Below are 22,632 nucleotides of genomic sequence, written 5' to 3' on the forward strand. Positions count from 1 at the left end.
TTACCTGGGAGTAAGCCCTACTGACTGTTGTTATAGATTTATAACCCCCCTAAACCTTATAAATTAATAAATGCTAGGATATGGGTTATTTGTGATATGAAGGAAGAATGCAAGTTGCAAAGGAATTCTTGGTCTAGCTTATGCAAAACAACCTGGCTGAGCTACGGCTATCAAAAGAACAATAGAGGAACATTAACAATATAAGTGAACTCCTTTCATCTTGCCCCAGGTGTGAACAGAGACTGGAAATTTGGAAGGTTGCCAAGGTAACTGCTGCGGGGGGGGGAGGATTGCTGGAAGAAGAGCTGAGATCCATCTTGGGCAGACTGGCAGAAGGTTGCCTGTGCTGCTCTGGGCACCAGCACCTCTGGAAAGGACTATGCTGTAAAATCCAGACTCCCTCCATGCAGACTGAAGTTGTAAAAGCCACAACAGTCTCTGCAGTCTCTTCCATTCTCCAAAGGGACACAGACCCTGCGTGGGTGCCTGGGACCCCACGGGCTTTTGCCACCACTCTGCTGAAAGAGGGGCAGGCACCCAGACTTTTGTAACAATATTTAGTTCTGAGTAAAAATGCACGGGAGGGGGGTGGATAAGCAGTAGTTTTCCTGAAAGTTGGAATTGGCACATTGTTCCTGGTAATCATGAAGACTAGGTCCGGTTAAGCAGAGACTAACAGAGGCTGCTTTATCTCTCCTGACACCAGAAACTAACCTTGTGAGTGAAGAAATTTACACATAGGAAAGAGAACTTGTAGCCTTCCAGATTGGATTCTGGCTCCCAACAGCCCCAGACAATATCGCCAGTGGGTCACAGGGGCATAGCGAGCTGCTCCAGCACCAGGAGTGGCGGGGGCACTGCAGCAATCTGCCCAGGGGGCCGCCACGGTGAGCTGCCCATGGAGTCCACCTGGCGGACACAAGCCCCATGCCGCCATTTGGGGCAGCGTGGGGCCCCAAGCCACCACGTCACTCCCAGTTGAGGTGCATGGCTTGGGCACGCTGCAGGCCAGGCCCCATGGTAAGTTCCGTCCCCTGCAGTATGCCGTTTTGTCACCCCCTGGTGGGTTAGAGTGATGGGAGCTGGAGCCCCACAATAGCTAGAGAGCCACAGGTCTTCCACCCCTGATTTACACAGTAGCCAGGATTGGTTCTAAGGAGGAGGAAGAGTTTAACCTCCCATGCAGCCATCCCTCCTTGCCATCTGCACTCACTGCAGGCTCCTGCGCAACCTCTCTTCATGGCAGATGGAGGCGACTGAAAGAGCAGAGAAATTCATGTAGTGTGTATAAATGGCTTTGCAGTTTCAGCACAAAATGTCCAGGAGAAACTCTGCCAGCTTTTTAATGCTCAATCTCTGCCCCCAAACACCTTAGGGTGATTCCAGACTGTAGCTGTTTTCAGGATGTATTCAGTCACAGACTAGCAAATTCAGGTTGCACAGTGAAAGCTGATTTGGAGCTCTTGCCAACAAACTTACTTTCCTGAGATTGGGCTTTTTGCAATAAGAAAAGTGAGATGGAAATGCACTGAAAAATGGGTCAACACTTGCATTGCAGCAGCATCTATCCTCCCCAGAAAAATAATTAGAATGAATACTCATTAAACAGTCATCACTACTGGACCAAGTTCAAGGTGCTGTTAGTATTAGTATTATTATAAATTTATTTCTACCCCACCTTTTTCCCTGACAGGGACTCAAGGAGTCTTATTAGCGTCTTGGGTTGCCATTTAGGATCAGAGGGGGATATAATATTTCAATAAATAAAACATACTTTTAAAAAAATAAAACCATAGATGTTCTTCCAGTCCATTTTGTCCTGTATTAGTGTGCAGTTAGATTGCCTAATTCTAAAAAGAAGCCTAAAAAGAAGACATATTTGAAGTGAGGAATCGTCCAATGGTTGTTAGTGAGGAAAAGTGAGACAGACCCAGCACAAACTATCTGCTTTAGACCTGGACATCTGGAAAGTCTACTTCAGTGTGAGGACAAAATGGGGCTTCAAAGATGTGTTTCTGGATAAATAAATCCCAGTGTCCCATAGCAGAAATTTGCACACAGGAAGCCATTCATGGCAAAGAGTGGACCCAGATGTTCCGTCAAAAAAAAAATGTTGACAAGCTCCAGCAGAAAACTAGAACAGGGGATGTGGCAACAGTAAGTACATAATGGAGATTGAAATACCACACCTATAGTGGCTAAGTTTTTGTAGTTTTTGTCTACTAGTGTTTTCCTATCCTCAATATTAACCCTAAAGTGTTATGAATAAGAAACCATGTACATTTTTAATGTTAAAGCCCTCTTTCAACTTATTAATATTTCTTCAGCAAAATTAATGAAGTTAAATGCAGTACTGTATGCAGCTGCTTATGCGCTGGCTATTTTAGGAAACCTGGAGTGTATATGCATATAGTATTATCAGATAATAATAATAATAATAATAATAATAATAATAATAATAATAATGATGATGATGATGATGATGATGTATATCATACGGGAGAATCGTATTTTTAGCATAACTCATTTCTTGCTAAGATTAAGAACCAAGATGGAAATCTTTAAAATCTGTGTGGATAAGCCTGGCCTCATGATTTTCAAAGGATCCATCCCTTGCTGCTAATGAAAATGCCCTGTCCTACCACTGCCATACCTCTGATGCTGAGAGAACATGGAGCATAACTTCTGTAGATAACTTATGTGTATGGGAGGTTCAGACAGCTGAAGCTTTCTTACGATAATTTCTTGAGATAATTTCCAAGGTGCTATGATGACACACAGGCAGGCAAAGCTGATCAGTACAAATAAATAAAGAAGCAGAATTGGTAGTCTTCCTTCCCATTTGCCCACAATTTCTGTCAGCTGAGAAAACACTCATGACCCATCTCTAGAAACTTGTCTCAGATGCATGAGACAGCCAGATTGAATGAAGGCCTTTTTGTGCTTCCTTTGATTCATAATATTTTGCTCACTGGTGGCAGGAGAATCTCAGCAGCATCTTCTTCCTGACAGGTTTAAATAATCAGATTGTAGAGTTGGAAAGGACCATGAGGGTCATCTGCCTGAAATGCAGGAATCTCAACTAAAGCATCTATGACAGATGGCCATCCAGCCTCTGCTTACAAACCTCCAAGGAAGGAGAGTCCACAATCTCCCAAGAACTATCATCAGAAAGTTCTTCCTGGTGTTTAATTTGAATCTCCTTTCTTGTAACTTGAAGTAGAGCAGGAGAAAACAAGCTTGCTCCATTTTCCATGGGACAGTCCTTTAGATATTTGAAGATGGCTCTCATATCTCCTGTCTCCTCTTTTCTAGGCATGTAACATTAAACCATTGTTAAAAATATTGTGTGGTTTAATTCAAATGAGTAGTGTGATAGTGCATGCTGCTATAAAGTGTTTGCTTTGCTCTTCCCATACTTCCCTCAGCCAGACATGAGGAAACAAACTGGCTTAGCATTATATGTGAGCTACTACTTGTGGTTTGTTTCTTCCTCGTGGGGTAATGGGACGAGCAGGGAGAAAGCCAGCTTTAAAGCAATGTGCACCGGCACACTTTTCATTGATATTAAACCATAGTTTATTTATAATTGTTGTTCAACATTACATGCAAACTGGGGAATAGCTGATATTTTTTCCCGAAGGTTTTGCATTTAGCAGAAGCAGGGCAAGCACTGGTTGTTATGTCTCTGTTAAAGACACAGGAACCCTTCCAGAAAAAATAAATGGCAACCCTAACAGCTTCCACCCTTCAGTTGCAAGCTCCTTTCTTCCTTAGCCATGCTTCTGACAATTAAGTCTTTTTTCTCTCTTGTCATGCTAGTTTTGCATACACAGGGAGATTTTGAAGCCGGAGTCCTTTCAAACAAGCTATCCCTTGTGTCTGAAATGGTAGACTGTATCAAATGGTAGGTCTGTTTATTCTTTGAGCTTGCAGTTCATGAAATCTATGTGGGCATGCGGGAGAAACAGAGGCCCAGTTATTTAGTTTTTGATTGAAATATTTATACCCCACCTTAAGTATGAATCCTATAAGGGCAGCCAAGAAACAAACAAACAGATAAAATGATAATAAACTGAGCTGATTTAAAAACAGAGACAAGTAAAAAAAAAAAAAAAAGCCTCATGATAGAAAGACCCAACAGTCATATCCCCAGAAACTAGGCAAATCCTCCTAGAGGAGACCATTCAATGAGAGGGGCAGCACATCTTAAAAGGCCCTCTCTTGGGTCGCAGCTACCGATGGAAGAATCCGTAAATTTTTGTTCTCTTCATTTCTCAGTTTCCCGATCTTAAATTGAAGCCTCCACATATATGCAGCAATTTGCAATTTTTTAAAATATAAAAAATAAAAATCAATAAATATAATCCAGATGAATATTCTTCAGCATTTTAGTACAAATTTCTCCCAATGAACACATTTTTTCATGCAGGTTTTCACTAATGTACAGATTTTTGTTATCAGTTTCTGTGGTGGCTCCCCATTTTTGGAATGCTCTCCCCAGAGAGGCTCGCCTGGGGCCATCATTACATCCCTATAGGTGCTAGGAGGAAACATTCCTCTTTCCCCAGGCCTTCAGCCATTAAACAATCTATGGTCTTTTAAAGTGGGGGGAGTGTTATTATGATTTTATTTTTCTATGATTGTTTTGTTATTGTTTTTATTATTCTATGTAAATTGTTTTTGATGTTGTACCCTGTCCTGGGATCTTCGGATAAAGGGCAATATATATATTGAATAAGTAATAAATTAATAATAATAATGACTGTTTTTCATACAGAATCTGCCCATCTACTGCAGCCAGGTGGTGGTACATCCATTTACCCTTCTGGGGCACGTGGCTTTGCTGGTGGGCCGTGGGGCCACACTCGTGAACCAATGTCTGGCAGGCTGGATTGTTCCCTGCAGCCCAATTGACCGATGGTGGCAGGGCTTTGTGGGTATTTCTTTGAGCGGCAGGGCTTTGTGGGTATTCCTCTGAGCACAGGATCAACTGCCCAATGGGGGCACTTGGCCATGCACCCAGGGCCAAGATAATAGGTGACCTGCCAGGCCATTCGGCCTCATCTTGGTGGATAGGCATTAGGTAAGCTTAGATCTTGAATGCAGGGGAGGTTGTAGCCTCCGCCAGCTCCTCCACACATAAGGGTATCCTGTTAAAAAGATCCAGAAGGAGTGGCTCCTGTCCAACGCCCAGACGGGGGCTAGGGCCATTCCGCTCTTCCAACGGGAACCATTTGGGGGACGCCTCAATTTGACGTAGGTCATAGGGCATTCCCTGTCAATTGGCTTCTCCCTTAGTGACACTGCCAGCAGGTGGGCTAGAGTGATATTTGGCATTGCTTTCCTCATTGCTTATGGCCACAACCTACACATCTGTAACCAATAAAGCTGTGGCCTTATTTAAACCCATAACACCAACCTATTGTGCACTGTCTAGTTATTTATCCCCTCAGGGAACAGGGTGGTCATGGGGCCTCGACATGCAACAGGGAACGGGGCCTTTGTATAGCAGCACCCTGTCTGCCAAACTCCCTGCCAAAGCTTCACTTTGCCTTCTGTCTCATTTCCTCCCATACTCACCTGCATTCCAGTTCTGATAAGAAACAGTCTAAACTTAAAAACTCCCACCAGGCGTTTAAAAGGATGGGTCTGAATGAATAGCTAACAACACTGTATTTGTCAGAGTTTACATTCTAAGTTCCTTTGCTTTATGTGGCAAACAATGCATTCAAAAAGCTCAAGGGAAAAAGTGACACTGATGCAGCTTCTTATTGCCAGAGCTATTTTGGGCAACACACTAGTATGAGGCATCATGATAGCCGTAATATTTCCTTTGGAGGAATGTGATTGTGAAGATAAGTGCTATTTTCTTTTCCTTAGCTTTCATACATCAGCAACTTTTTAGCCTCGTAGCCTGGTAATCTTTCTAAGCATTACAGACTGTGTCTATTTTTATTTGGAAATAGAGAGTTGGAAAGCAGCCTGCATGGGCATTGCACTTTTTTTCCTTTCCTGCATAAGACCTGCAGAGTGACGTTTCCTGTTTAACATTGGAAAAATCCACAGCAAGCATGTTACCCACTTGGGTCTTGCTCTTAATAATTGCAGGATCCGGTTTATTTCTGATTCAGTTTCAAGAATTCTCCACATTAAGAACCGAGCACAGAAAAGTGTTCACTTCAGAAAATGAAAACATACAAACAACTATTTAAATTAAAGCAATGATCATACAGTGCAGGAAATAAATATCAACTCCAGATTATTTTGACTGACATTCATTTTTTTTCTGTCTTACTTTACCAAATTGCTGGTTTTCAGAGTATATTTGAAGGTCTGAACAGAACCAGTGCATGCACAACTTGTACACGCCTTTTTCAGGGTCAGCTGGATATATAATCAATTGGCTATATAAGGAGTGAGATGATCTTTCAGGTATTCTGGTCACAAACTGTGTAGGGCTTTATAAACTGGAACCAGCACCTTGAAGTTGTAGCAGCAAAACATTATGTTATCCTGTCCCAGTAAGCAGTCAAGCCACTGAACTTTGCACTAGCTGCAGCTTCCTGACCAGCCTCAAGGGCAGCCCCACATACAGTGCATTGCACTAATCCAGACTGGAGGCTACTTGGCAGGAATGGCAGCAGTCAGGCTCAACAGCATATGAAGAGTCAAGCTAAATCCCATTTTCACAGTGTCCAACTAGATCCCCATAGGAAACCTGCAAGCAGTGAGCACAACAGTACTCACCTACCTTTGATTCTCTGCATCTGGTATTCAGAGGCATCCAGCCACCGACAGTGGAGACAGAACTTAGCCATCAAGGCTAGCAACCAATGTGGGGGGTTTTCTTCAGCTAATTGTCCATTGCTTTTTCAACGTGCCGTAACATGTGTTTGTCAAGAGCTGGACGGTGCCAGTGCAGTCAACTCTTTATTCAAAGAAACCAAAACACCGCAGGCCTAGTGATCCCAGCAACTCTTCCCAGTAGGTCTTGCTCCAACACAGCAGTTGTGAGGACTGAAGGTCCCCGCCTTCCCACCACTCTCTAAGGTTCCTCTCCAGGGTCCTTCCCAAGCAATCGCAAACTGCGTATGCACACAATCATTCTCTGCTCTGCTTTTTTCATTTCTCTGCATGTTCTAGGAGACCAGGAGTAGGGAAGCTGGTTGCAGCAGGAGGGGGAGACTTCCTGGAGCCTATCTCAACTCTGCCTCTTGGCTAACCTCCTCTCCAGCCTCCGCTTCAGCCTCGAAGTCTGAACTGCACTCTGCCACAACCTCTTCCTGCTCACTAAACCCTGTTACCTTTTCAGCTTCATTCTCCCAGTCTGTTGCTTCTTCTCCCTCTGACCACTCATTGCTGTTGCACCGCCACTCCCCTGGCTTTGAACCTTCTTCTCCTGGGGATTCCCTTTGGGGTTCCCACCACTCCTCCGCACCCAGCCAGTCCATGACAGTGTTTTAGGTCAGAACTTTAGACCTTTCTCAGAACTGCAAAAAAGGACAAAATGGTCTTTGCATAAGAGGTGGAAGAAACAGGGGCAGTGGGGACCATCCCTCCCGACTAACTAAAAATGTTGCAAGAGTTATGATCAGACAAAAATGCAGAATAGTGGGGGGGGGGAGAGTCTAGCCCAGGGGTTTGCCTGTCCCAAGCTTGAAAGTACCTGTTGCAGTAATGGGATGGGGAATGAAAACAGCTCTCAGCCTGATGACCAGGACAACCAGAAATAAATGGAAGAGTGCTATTGTTCTAGAAAAACACTGAAGACAGATTCCAGGTGTTACTGCAAATAGAAGTAGAACAGGGGAGGTCAGAAAGATGCCACCCAAAAAGCACAGGTGTTTGTTTGTTTGTTTGTTTGTTTGTTTGTTTGTTTGTTTGTTTTTAAGTTACTGTTTTTTTAAGTGACTCATGGGGCCTATAACTTCTCAGCAGCCTGCTCTCTCTGCAAAGGTATATCCATAATGCAATCAGGGAAGTATTTAAAAAAAAAACAATCTTTGTACAAATGGTCCTTTATTATGCAGCATCTGTTTGGAAACTTACAAGCTAAACTTTTATAGGAGTTGCACAAAGTTCCTTTTGCAGCTCCATTTGTCTTGCCTTTCCCTGCATCAGGATTTTTGTTACGCAAGCAAATCATGTTGAGAAGGGACTAGGTTTGTTAGCACTCCAGCCTCATTGGGAGATTCCTCCTTAATAAGAGCTAAATGAGCACATACGCAGAGGTGCAATCATCCATTATGGTGCTTAAACACCAATAAATATCCTGTTTAATATGCCCCAAACTGTTGTGCATTGCTGAAGGGGCCTGGAGAAATCAAAATTTCATTTTTAATTCATGGCGCTGTGGACACTATGCAGTTAGGTGCCTGTTACAGATGCACAGATGCTGGAGAAGGTTTCATCTGGTTTAGACATAGGAAGCTGCCTTATTCTGACTCACATTGTTTGTCCACCTTGCCCAATATATTGTCTATGGCTACTGACAGCAATAGCCCCCCAGGGCCTCAGTGCTCTAAGCAAGCATTGAAATGGCCTGATTGTAAATATGGAGTGGCAATGGAAAATTGATTTATATTGACCATGTCCGTTTCCCAGTTTCCTGGCATTTTATTGTTGTCCCACTGTAACTCTTACACTCAGACCTTGACAAAGAAAGAGATATGGGGAGAGGGGCAGCTGGGAAATCATTCACTTCTCACACATTGCACATGCATGTGGCTCAAAATCTGCACAAATTATTTTCTTCTTTGATTCCCCTCTCTGCACGTTGTATTCCTTATTCTTTTTTGGAAACAGAAATGCTAAACCAAACTTCTGCCACAAAATTTGTTCTTCTGGGATTTTCTGGTATCACAAATCTACAACTTTTGCACTTTGTGATATTGCTTGACAGCCTTGATGAGGAACATACCTTCCGCATTCTCCTCAGATTCTTGCCCCACCCTTTTTCCTGATCTCCCTTCTACACGCTTGTCGAGAATGTGGATTGGGTGGTGGAATCATTTCTGATCCTTCTTAATCATAACTGTTAAAGTTGGGTTAGGTAAAAGTAAAGGGACCCCTGACCATTAGGTCCAGTCACGGACGACTCTGGGGTTGTGGTGCTCATCTCGCTTTACTGGCTGAGGGAACTGGCATACAGCTTCCAGGTCATGTGGCCAGCATGACCAAGCCACTTTTGGCGAACCAGAGCAGCGCACGGAAACACTGTTTACCTTTCCGCCGGAGCGGTACCTATTTATCTACTTGCACTTTGACGTGCTTTCAAACTGCTAGGTTGGCAGGAGCAGGGACCGAGCAATGAATCGTGGGGATTCAAACCGCCAACCTTCTTATCAGCAAGCTCTAGGCTCTTCGCTTACATAAATGGAGGGCTTGTCCACACTTCCCCCTTGACCCCGTGGCTAGAAATCATGGACCTGAGACATTTTCCACTTGTCCATTCTTTCTAGGCACAAATCCAAGTCTCTATTTGACTTGCTGCTGCTTTCCCCAAGAAAACCCACTCTTTACCAATGAATCAGAGCAAATGTCAGTTCATGGAAAACCTAATCGGTGTTTGGTCAATGCAGTGCTAAGCAGAGGACTTCATCAGGGGGAAGTAGCAGGCAAGCAGAAGTGTGGACATGAAAGCTCCTAACACTATTACACATTTACTGCCCTTAGATGTGATAGATGGTGTGTGGATTCATCAACGAACAGAAGGAGAAGGTATGGTAGACTAAGTTCTGGATAGCCTTGATTTAAGTTGTTCCATGCATTTATTTCCTCTTTCATCATGCATTCATTTCATCTTTATTTAACTGGCATGGAACAACAAGAATCACTTATTTATTCTACATTTTACAGCCATGCAGCCTATGCATGTTTACAAAAATTAATTTCAGCGGGACTTGTTCCCAAGTATGTATTCATAGGCTTAGAGTCTTTGGGTTTGTGCACACTTCTGCATGTCCTGTGGTCTGAGCGGTTTTCTGCTTGTCCCATTCTAGGCACGGGCCTGGGCGGTTTTTCGTTTGCCCTATCACTTTCCCCAGGAAAACCTGCTCTTTGGCACTCAATTGGAGCAAATGTCAATCCATGGAAAACCCAATTGACATTTGCTCTGACTCAGCAGTAAAGAGCAGGTTTTCCTGGGGCAAAGCAACAGGACAAGCAGAAGTCTGGATGAGCCCTTCGTTTAAAGGCTGGTTGACGAAGCAGATTCTTAGCATTATTATACAAATGAGAGTACATTAAGTCTTCATTGAACAGGTTAGCTAAAATAAAATCCATACTAAATGAAAAGAAAACTATCAGAAAATTGATCAAGTCTAATTGGATGGTCACATATAGTATATAAGCAGAAAGCAGACAACACATTTGATTTCCACCACCGCCCGCCCCCCCCCCCTTACTGATACATCTCTTATATGTGGTGTCACTACTTCAGGTTTCTAAGTGAGTGATACCACAATCTGTAAAATGTTGTTCTATATATTTCTTTTATGTGAACTATCCTGCTAGCACTGTCTAGATGAGAAGTATGGTTCCAAGCTGTGATGCAGCAGATCTCAGTGAATTATCATCACGGCTTCTCTAGGAAAACTATCCCTTGTTTTTCTAATAAGTAAATGGATTTTCAAACAAATCTCTTTTGATTCCATTCCCCCAGGAACATGGGTCAACGCACATGCAGTGACCTAAAGTACCCATTTCTGAGAAATACACATTTTTCTCCCCCAAAAGATTCCCACAAATATACATATCTCCTGTGAGTTCTGGCCCCAATCATTTGTCTCTGTCTGTTTTGAGATTTATGAATCCTTGTTATGTGTAACAGATGTGTCTAGCTACATAAAGTGAAATTAGATGTGATGCATTGCAGTGGAATACACATTCTTTATATGGAATGTTATAAAGAAAAAAGCCTTCCCAAATCTCATGGTATAAGGAATGTGACCTCTGTATGAAAATAGTCCACACTTTTATAAAGAAAGCTCTGTGCATGGAATTGTGAGCCACAGAAACCCTTACATACTTGGTGGAGAGAAAGGAGGAATAACAAAATAATTACAGAATTTCTGCAGACATTTAAAGGCATTTCCCCATTAAACGGGGGCAAATCAGAGGTGAAGCTACAACCACGGCATTGTTTTCTGATTTGCTTTGTACTGTTCATCAGCTGCCCTTTTGACCCAAGGACAGTTTTCTGCTCTCCAACATTTCAGTCATCAGTTACTTACAAAATTTCTGGAAAGCATCCAATATCCCATTCACTGAACATATTCAGCATGTCAAGACACATGACCAATGAAAATAGGACTCACATAAAATGTGGAATCAAATCAGTTCCAGGTAATATGAATCTAAATGCATCAAGAAACTGAACATGTGAATTTGGGGTAGTATTATCAGCTGAAATGAGCTTCTTAAAAGAAGAAAAAGCTCACAGTAGACACAGTGCAAAACATGATACACAGAGGGAAGAAAATGCTGTGCATCTCGAGCAAAGGGTGATATGAGACTGGACACTTGGAGCTATTGACTCATAACTTCTGTTATGCTTTATTGTAAACATCCGAGCAACTGTTATTTTATGTTTTTATATGTCCATTCCCATTGTCTTATCTAGCGTCTGTTCCATGGCAAAGGCTAATGAGCTGACGGAAGCTGAATCATGACAAGACTGGAAAATGAGGTAACTAGCCTTGTTTGGAACCTTTTAACTTAGAGAAAAAGCAACGATGAGGCGACATGATAGAAGTTTACAAAGTTATATGTGACATGGAGTAAAGCTTCGCTCCACCTCTCGTGAAAATGCAATGAAGCTGAATGTTAGAAGATTCAGGACAGAAAAAGAAAGTACTTCTTCATGCAGCACTTTTTTAAACTATGGAACTCACTCCCACAAGAGGCAGCAATAGCCAGCAACTTAGATGGCTTTAAAAGAGGATTATACAAATTCAATATTAATTTAAATATTTAAGGTTTATTTAATAGATTGGGTAGATGGAGCTTTCAAAATATTACATTAAAATACATCATCATTGATAAATAAAGTTCATTAAGTTTTATGAAGCTGTTCTTGGAACCTTGCAGTGTAAAGCCAGCAGAAAACAAAAATTTCTACAGAATTTTTGAATTCAGAATATTCTAAAATATACCAGCTTTACATTGCCGTATAACAGTAGCTGCAAAAATAAGGAGCTACATGCACAGTCACTATCCTTTCAAAGGCAAACTTCAGAATCATGACTTTACAAAAGTCAGAGCTTGCTTAGAGTTTCATATCCTTTTAAAAAATATTTCAGTAGCCTCTGCATCTATCTGATATACTGAGGCCTATAAATTATACAGGAAGAAACATGCCACTTAATCCAGTAGGATTGGTAATGCTTTCCTGTATGCCCAATAAAAATAGATCAAAGAATTTAGCGCTTGTACAGACAAATGTTAACCTGGCAAAAAATGAAACAATATTTGAGAGGCACTTTCTGAAATGAAGAAGAAAACCAGTAACTGCAGATTAAACCAACACAACAGATGTTTCTTTCATCTTCCCATTAGGAAATCTGCAAGTACCATCCGCAGTAGAAAGGTTTCCCTTTTACTCTTGAGAAGGCAAGCAAACTCAAGTAACGGCTAATTTAATATTCCACATAAAATATAGTGCTTTCTAAGTAGAACGACATGGTAAAATAGGTATTATGACGCCATATGCGTGTTGGGTAACAGATGGGGGGGAATTGATATCAGTCCACATTTTAATACAGCTCCACCTGATGAAAATGATGTACAAAAATGCAGTAGATATTATATTACGTGTAACATTATATTGCTTATTATTGATATGTTTGCTGCCCTGAGCTACAGAAGTCATGCAATGTACTCTTCCTTTGTTAGTAGCTAAAACACCCATGATGGGCATCATGCAGTCTCCTTGCAAACCTTCCTATTCCACGTTCCAGCTTTCTGTCCTCACTCCAGAGAACAACTAGGACTAATTGCTCTCTGACTGAAATTAGTTAGGTTCATTTCTCACTGAGTTGTTTGTTCCCTTGCTGTTAAATCTTGGGAAGGAACCAACAGTAGCCTCAGGAGAACAGAAATAGCTAATTGGGGGGGAAAGTACTGTACAACATGTACAGGAAATTCGTGCTATGCATAATGGGATATTAATGTAAAAATGGGAAGTACTGCCTTGCTGTCAAGTTGGGGATTCATCAGATAAACTCATTTCTGAATCTTGGCCGGAAAAAAGTCCATTTTTAGCATTGCCACACTACTATGAAAACTTATTAACACCCTCCCTTTCATCCTGCCAGTGCAACTTCTAAAGGAACATTATTTATTTTCAGATACAGTGGTACCTCAGGTTAAGTACTTAATTCGTTCCGGAGGTCCGTACTTAACCTGAAACTGTTCTTAACCTGAAGCACCACTTTAGCTAATGGGGCCTCCTGCTGCTGCCATGCTGCCAGAGCACAATTTCTGTTCTCATCCTGAAGCAAAATTCTTAACCTGAAGCACTATTTCTGGGTTAGTGGAGTCTGTAACCTGAAGCGTATGTAACCTGAAGCATATGTAACCTGAGGTACCACTGTACCTGTTTGGTTCAGAGCGTGACTTCTACTATGCAGAGATGGTAGATCATGAGCTCACATTCAGAACATTCAGCAGCAACAAAAGTGCAATGAACAAGACCCCTTTCTCCCTTTCCTCAGAGCTGGCAACCACATTTAGTTCCTGTGCTAAAGCTTCCCATACCCGTTGTGTGAGTAGCCAAGGCTTTTGCAGAAGAAGGAAGGGTTTCAGATTCAGGAACAGCCCTGTCTTAAGGAACAGAGGCAATTGACTCAGGTGGCACAAGCTGGGATCTGTCCCAGTTGGCATCCCCAGTCCCACCACTTGCCTCTCCTGCCCAACCAGCCTGGCTGCTACCCCATTGCCCCAAAATGCCCTCCTCCCTCACTGGCTTGCTATAGAAAGGACCAATGGGATCCTTCCTCAGAACAAAGCATTCTGGGTTGGGTGGCCAGTTTGGTGTGGTGGCTAATAAGGCCTAAAATTAATTACTGCAGTGTTAAATTCCCACACACATGTCTAGTATGCATGCTCAAACCTTCCATAGGCTTGTTTACTAGGCAGAACTATTTCAGTGAAGGTTTTTTTCCTGCATACCTTTGGGATTCTTCCAACCTGCAAGGTGGCCAAACCTTCCCTCTCCCATCACGCCTACTTTCTTAAGCTCCACTTTACTAAGAGAACAGATGATATATTTCTTTGGCAATGTCTAACATACACAAACATTAAACTACACACCCTTCGGTGGCCTTTGAGTATGAGGAGAGACGTGACTTAATTTCCTATTTTCCCCAATCTCATGAACATTACAAGGTTTCTATTCATTAGCCAAAAAAAGAATTTCTTTTATAAAGTGCAGGAAGGAAACAATGTTTGGTAGGAAACCAAGTTCATTTTCCATGGAAATGGGCTGAAGAAACAAATAATTGTTTAGGGCAGGGGAAAGCTGTTTCTCCTGTTTGCTGCAAACACATACACAACCATTATTGTGCATTTTGATTTCAGTTTTGTCAGTTTTATATACTGTACATATTGATTCTAACTGTTGTTGATGCTGGCCCAAATCTAGGGAAAGTTAAATAATAGTACCAATTATGTTGTATTGATTTCAGTGGAACCAAATTAGTATGCCTTTCTTGGGATTTGGGCCAATGTGTTTTTATTTATTTTCATTTGTAATACAGTTGTGCAAATCTTAATGGCGGACATTATTAATACTGGTACATATTCATATTAGCAGTCCACGTGGCATGGATACATCAGTGGTTATATTCCCATATTCTAGCTTCAACTGATTCAGCCTTCTTCAACCTGTTCTTTGGGACTACATCTCCCATCAGGTTCAGTCAGTATGGCCAACAGTTAAGGGGGATGGGATGAATGGTTCTCCAAATACCTGGAGGGGACCAGGTTGGGCAAGAATGCACTAGTAGAAGAAGAAGAGTTTGGATTTGATATCCCGCTTTATCACTACCCTAAGGAGTCTCAAAGCCGCTAACATTCTCCTTTCCCTTCCTCCCCCACAACAAACACTCTGTGAGGTGAGTGAGGCTGAGAGACTTCAGAGAAGTGTGACTGGCCCAAGGTCACCCAGCAGCTGCATGTGGAGGAGCGGGGAATCGAACACAGTTCACCAGATTACAAGTCCACCGCTCTTAACCACTACACCACACTGGATCAAAAGCATGCTACATACGATCAGCTTCAATACATGGAATTGTGGGGGCAGAAAAGTGATCCTCCCTTGTCCCAGGCAGCAAACTGTCTTGGGCTAGTCCTGACTCCATGAACAGATCAAACATTCTTGCTTGGAACCTATTTATTTCTTTAAAAAAACATTTAAATGATATGGCAGTCAAATTAAAAAGAATAGGTTAGGAAGCAGAACCAATTCAAAATGCTATAATCTGCAGCCAAGAGGACAAAATAAAAGTGGTCGGGGAAGAGAGAAATCATCCAAGAATCTGCCTTTATAAAATATGAACGGATTATCAATAAGCCACAGTTCCTCCTTTCCCAGAAGATACAATACAGCCTATGATTTCTTGCAACAATGCCCAGCCTACAGAAGGCATAAATGCTAGCCAAGATATTGCCTCTTACCCTCCTTCCCAAACCCTTAGGAAATAATGCGACAAGTGAGTACAGTGGTACCTCTAGTTACGAACTTAATTTGTTCTGGAGGTCCGTTCTTAACCTGAAACTGTTCTTACCTAGAGGCGTGCTTTCGCTAATGGGGCCTCTTGCTGCTGCTGAGCCGCCGGCACATGATTTCGGATCTCATCCTGGGGCAAAGTTATCAACTCGAGGTAACTCTTCCAGGTTAGCGGAGTTTGTAACCTGAAGCATTTGTAACCTGAGGTGTTTGTAACTCGAGGTACCACTGTAATAAAAAATGGCATAGATTTCAGAATATGCTCTAGAACTTTCTAATCAAATGTCTTTTGCTCATAAAGAATTAGCCTGCTTGTACCAGGCTGTTTCTGCAACACTCATAGAAAAAGGGGGAAATAATAGAGAGACATCTGAAATGGCTGCCACACAGCTGTGGAATTCTGTCCTTTGAAGACTTTCAAAGGCCCAAATACGGACATTTCTTGGAAGCAGTGTAAAACTTTATAAATAAATTTGGTGGCACAGACTGAGACAATAAAGGGCAATGTTTCAATACAATTAGGTTTTCAATCTTGAAACAGTTTTTGATTAGATCATTGATACTACTGTACCACATCCCAAGTCTTAATAATAATAATAATTTTATTATTATTTTATATCCCGCCCATCTGGCTGGGTTCCCCCAGCCACTCTGGGTGGCTTACAGCATATATAAAGCTTCTTAGAATTCCTAAGCAACACTGGATATGAAGCTAGCTAATAGTAATGGGATGGCCTATCCTGAACACATCAGCAAAATAAATGAAATAAATTAATGAACCAACATGATTGATGCTTATTATCTCCAGTAGATTACTCTGAGTAGGGCTAGCGCTGTGCACAACACAAAATTACAATTTGATGAAGAAATGAGACAAGCTGAATTTAAGATTGGGAAAATTAGGAACCGAGAAACAACAAAATTGGCATGATTCATCTATCTCTATATAAAATAAAGTCGCATTAATGCTGAAGGCAGGCTCAAAAATCCACAATGCATGAGAGACCAGGTGTTCTTCCTGCTTTGTCTTTCATGGGAAACCTAGGAGGTCCTGGTGGGCAAATTGGAACCTGCAGGGAATGAGTTAGTGACCCATACACTGGAAAGTGCAAGATTATAACCCAATTTTGTGTGAATAAACGATCCATTTGGAAACCCCAGTATTCATGCTCAAAATAAAACAAAGCAGAAAGCTCTGATTTTAAGGGGATTTAAACTTCCTTCTTTGCTCTTTTCTGGCACTTAAAATGCATCAGCACTTTGGCTCACATGAACTTTCCTCATCAGCTTAGTTTTGCTTGTGTAGCTGTTTAAACACATTGCTCTTTTACTACTAGAAGTAAATATGCTGGCTCTGTGGAGTATGCTACATGGGTCAAATATTCCTGAACTTAAGCAATAATTTCAGTGGCTTTCGATACAATCAACCATAGTTTTCCTTCTGGAGCAACTGTCATAGCTGTCAACGTTTCCCTTTTTAAAAGGGAAATTCCCTTATTCTGAATAGGATTCCTCGCAAGAAAAGGGAAACGTTGACAGCTATGGTGACTGTCCGAACTCGGGGTAGGTGGCACCGCTTTGTGGTGGTTGAAGTCCTACTTGGATGGTCGTTCCCACAGGGTGTCACTTGGGGAATGCTTTTCAGCCCAGTGGAACCTTCAATGTGGAGTTCCGCAGGGCTAAATCCTATTCCCCACGTTGTTTAACATCAACATGAAATTACTGGGTGGGGTTATCGGGAGGTTTGGAGTACATTGTCAGCAGTATGCTGATGACACTCAGCTCTATTTCTCCTTTACATCTTCAGGTGAGGCAGTGGAAGTGCTGGCCTCAGTAATGGACTGGATGAGAGCCAACAAACTAAAACTCAATCCAGATAAGACTGAGGCACTGTTAGTGGGTGGTTCCCTAGACCGGATGGGTGGGAGATCACCTGCTCTTGATGGAGTTACACTTCCTCTGAAGGAGAAGGTTCGTAGCTTGGGGGTACCCCTGGATTCTTTGCTGTGGCTCGAGGCTCAGGTGGCCTTAGTAGCCCCAAGTGCCTTCCATCAGCTTCAACTCATGGCCCAGCTACGCCCCTATCTGGACAGGGATAGCCTAACTACTGTTGTCTATGCTCTGGTAACCTCAAAGTTAGATTACTGCAATGTGTTATACATATTGCCTCTAAAGACAGTTCAGAAACTTCAGCTAGTGCACAATTCAGCAGCCAGGTTGCTCACTGGAGCATATTACATCAATCCTGGTCCAACTGCACTGGCTACCAATTAGCTTCCATGCCCAATTCAAAGTGCTGGTTTTGACCTATAAAGCCTTAAATGGCTCAGGAACGCAATACCTCAAGGACCGCCTCTTTCCCTATGAACCCAGAAATCATCTTCTGAGGCCCTTCTTCCTGTGCCTCTCCCTCGAGAGGTCCATAGGGTGGCAATACGAAAATGGGCCTTCTCTGCAGTGGCTCCCTGTCTGTGGAGTGCTCTCCCCAGGGAAGTTCGCCTGGCATCTTCATTATACTTTTAGGCGCCAGGCAAAAATGTTCCTTTTTAACCAGGCCTTTAGTTGATTTGATTGACATCCTATGCCCTTTTAAAATGTGGTGTTTCTTTGGGGAGGGGGTTATTGGGTTGTTGTTTTTAGTTTGATTATATATTTTGTGGTGTTATATTTTGATTTTATTCTGTGAATTGCACTGAGACCTCCAGGTATAGGGTGGTATATGAATTCAACAAATACCATAATAATAAACTCAATAAAATCAATAAATAATTTCCAAATGACAAAGAAGCTGTGTTGGTTATATGAGTAATGTCACATCAACAAACATTTCCACAAAGGAACAGTCAGGGTTCAATGTCCTCATGAAATGTCTGAATACATAAGAGAGAGCCATCCTGTAAAGCAGGGGTGGTCCTCCAGATGTTCTTGGACTCCAACTCCCATGAGCCTCAGCCAGCATGACCAATAACCAGGGATGATAGGAGCTGTAGATGAGCAACATCTGGAGAACCACCCTGGCTGTAAAGGGGGAAACGGAGAGGTGTGACAGATATGTTTTTCTGGTAGCCAATTTGTAGCTTACTTTCCTTGATGTGATTTAATTATACCACGATGCTGTGAAAATATGAGTGGACTAGTTTTCCCATTTTGCACAGTTTTGCAAAATACTTTTATATTTTATGGGGAATACATTGTCTTTTCACAAACTTTCATTTTTTCCCCTCTTGATAGCTTGTTTATAGCTTAAAGGCCTGCTTCTTATATCCTTATTTCCTCTTATAAAATTTGATAACATTGCAAGTCCAAAAGTTAATTTTAGGTCACTGATATTTTTAGTTTTTTGGGTTTGTGCTTCCTTTTGTGGAAAACAGGAAGTCCATCATCTTTTTCTTTTCTTTTCCTGAATTCTGTTGCACCTTCTTTTTTTGCTCTTTAGGGTCAAGGGGGTGCAAGGCCTAAGAGGATAAAGCTGTTTTTTCAACATTCCCAAATTAAGGCGGCTTCGGATAGGAGATAGCTCCCACCATCTGTCAGACATAGTTCTCACACTTCAGGCAACTGCCTTAAACACTGGCATACTTTCTTCTGTGTTTGTTATGAATTGCTGCCAAATCTGGACATGTTTCACATGGCCCAACAAAGAATATCACTGATAAGTCAAGCTCACATTGCTCGGATGGCCTTCGAGGAATGCCAGATTAATTCCTGACGGGAAAATATCATTCCTCAGATGACGCTAATATGACACAATGAGATCACAATTGCAGCACAAAAGTCTTGCAAGGAAAACCAGGAGGGGGACCATGGTTCATGGTATACATTGCAGAAAGTTCCAGATTCAATCCTCTGGCATCTCCAGTTAAAAGGATCAGGTAGCAGATGATGTGTGCGATCAGAAATAAGTTTTATTTCTGACAAAGAAAACAGAAAATGGAATTGCTAATACATTGGATTTGGAGGGGGGGACTGAAGATACTTTCAATATTAATTCTATCTTTCTGCTTGCCCACTCCCCATAATCAATTTATATATTTATAAATAGCTAAAATTAAAATGCTGCAAGTCCCCGGACGATTTTCACAAAATTGAAAAAAAAATCTGTCCTAGAGGTTCTTATCTTACAGGAAAACTAGAAAGCTTTCCTTCTTTCCTTCTTTCCTTCTTTCCTTCTTTCTTTCTTTCTACATTTCTGTTATAACATTTCTTTTGCTGGTCCCACTTTTATATTTGGTCAATTCTCCCTAAATCACTGATCATAGGTTGTCACTCTGAAAGGACAGTCAATGAAAGTATTATTTGAATGTGTCAAGTTATCCCAGAGCTAAACAGATTCTGGAATGCAAAACCTCTCCATGCTTATGAATGCAAATACATTACTTCACAAAGGCATAAAAAAAGAAAAATGTTGGCACGTTGTGGAAAGTAACAGCTGCCTTCATTTTGTCATGTTTCCCTTTCTGTTAAAAAAAACCAAAACATCACTCTCTTATTCCATGCTGAAATACAGGCAGCTGTTCTATAAAGTGGAACTAAAGATCTGTTGGCAAACAGGGGTTTTTTCCTTCCAGAAAGTCTGCAATTTAGAGCTGCTTTAATATAGATTTTTCTGTGGGAGGAAAATCCTTTTTTATCAGTTTTGTAGAGGTATAATTTGTGCATATATCTGACTTGAAAAGCACTGGGGAATAAGCCAAAAGGGTGCTGTGTTTTGTTGTATTACTTATTATTTTATCTACTCCAAATGTATATTTTCCCAAGGATGTTTCCTTCCCCCAGATTATTGATTTACTGGCAGCCTTAATGTTACTTGGGAATTCTAATTTAAAAAACAACCATTGCAGTTTTGAAATCCGTGATTAACATCAGTGCAGTTTTGAAAGGTTCAGTGTGCCATTTTGATTCAAAATGCTGTCCAATTATATCCAAACCTTGTGGAAAACCTGCTCCTTGAACTCAGGATCTGTATGCAAAAAGTTGGTTACAAGCTGAAGAGGTGTCCAAATTTATAGTGAACAAACAACTTTCCAAAATATATATTACATTTTTCATGTCCCTGTTGTAACTTCTGATATACCTGTGGCATTCAAGCTACAGGTCAGTCATTCCAGATTTATAAGAGAGAATTTGGGTAGCCACAGCTCTGAGTACCACAATTCTTAGAACCTGGACTTCTTTGTCTTCTCCATGTGCTTCAAAGCAAATAAGATGCCCTTCATGAAGTTTTAACAATTTAAGAGACTTCTGGATCAAATCATAGACCAGACTGAGATTAAATCCTCATTTAATGTATTGGTGCTAAAGAGCAAGAATTTACCCTTTTCTAAAATCACCACCAAAGGGCTGGCACTGTGGGTTAAACTACAGAGCCTAGGACTTGGCAATCAGAAGGTTGGCAGTTCAAATCCCTGTGATGGGGTGAGCTCCCGTTGCTCGGTCCCTGCTCCTGCCAACCTAGCAGTTCAAAAGCACATCAAAATGCAAGTAGATAAAGAGGTACCGCTCCAGTGGAAAGGTAAACGGCATTTCCATGCACTGCTCTGGTTCGCCAGAAGCGGTTTAGTCATGCTGGCCACATAACCCGGAAGCTGTCTTTGGACAAACGCCAGCTCCCTCAGCCTATAGAGCAAGATGAGCGCTGCAACCCCAGAGTCATCCGCGACCGGACCTAATGGTCAGGGGTACCTTTACCTTTAATTATTGTTTTTCTTCTATGTTTTTAGTTGTTATTTTTATCTGTAAGCCACATTGAGTGGGGAAGAAGAAGAAGAAGAAGAAGAAGAAGAAGAAGAAGAAGAAGAAGAAGAAGAAGACTGAATCAAATTTCTCCCCATCCCCTATCCCAAGCCTAGATGGCTGGTGTGCAAATCCATAACTACAGTAGAAATGCCACTAGCTTTGGGAGGGGTTCTGATTCAAAACACATGGTATTGTTACAATCCAGTCAAGATCTGTTTTCATAAAACAGTGCAGGTTCATTTAGTAAGGAAAGAGGAGGGGACCACACCACTCCTTTAGCAGCACTCTGTTTCATATGATGTCCTTGGCTCTTCAAGGAAAGTGGACACAAGAGGCTTACACTCTTCAGTTACACAGCTGCTCATAGCAGATGTTGTCCTTTAGGGGAAGATCATTCTTCATTTATCCTGGTGGCTGGCCAGTTGTGGGGGGATAAAGGAGGCCCGAGTGAAGTCTGAGAGCCAACGTGGTGTATTCTCAGACTTATTCAGGTCAGAAAACTAGCATATTTTTCAAGAAGAAAAAACCCTGGCATATTGAAAACACGTTCTGGCCTAGCCAATGCACTTTTTATTTACCTAGGAAAGCATTTAAACAAGTGGCCTTCTGGCCAGTGCTGGCCCTACCATTAGGCAGAAGAAGGTAGCCATCTTGGGCAGCTGATTCTGGGTGTCATGAAATGGAAGAAAATATTGTTGTATTATTACTGCTAGGGAGGGGAAGAGGTGTTTCTGGGATTTCCCTCCCACCCTTGGGTGCCAAAATAACTTGTCCAGCTATGCCCCTTCATGTGCGCGTAAGCCCTGTTCTCCACCTGCATTCTTAAGTGGTACATTCCCAGAAGTATGACATGATTTTGAGCATCATATGTTGTTTGAAGTTATTGCCATTGCTTTCCACCTCAAACACACAAGATTAGCTTTGAACCTAAATATGTTTGGAAGAGCAAGCACAGAAAAACCCAGAGGATATATTTAAAGGCAAGATATTGGCAACCATTACAAGTCAAATGAATAAACAACTAAAAATATTTCCATCAAACAAGGTTTCATAATCTATCTTGGGTTGTTTTTCTAAGCTAAGCTTATTCAAGTTTAAAAATAAATTAGCGACCTGTGCTTTTCAATAGAGTTAATATAATTACTTCAAAGCATCCAATATTT

Source organism: Podarcis liolepis (genome assembly GCF_965112155.1).
Source record: "Podarcis liolepis genome assembly, chromosome: 9".
Taxonomy (NCBI): domain Eukaryota; kingdom Metazoa; phylum Chordata; class Lepidosauria; order Squamata; family Lacertidae; genus Podarcis; species Podarcis liolepis.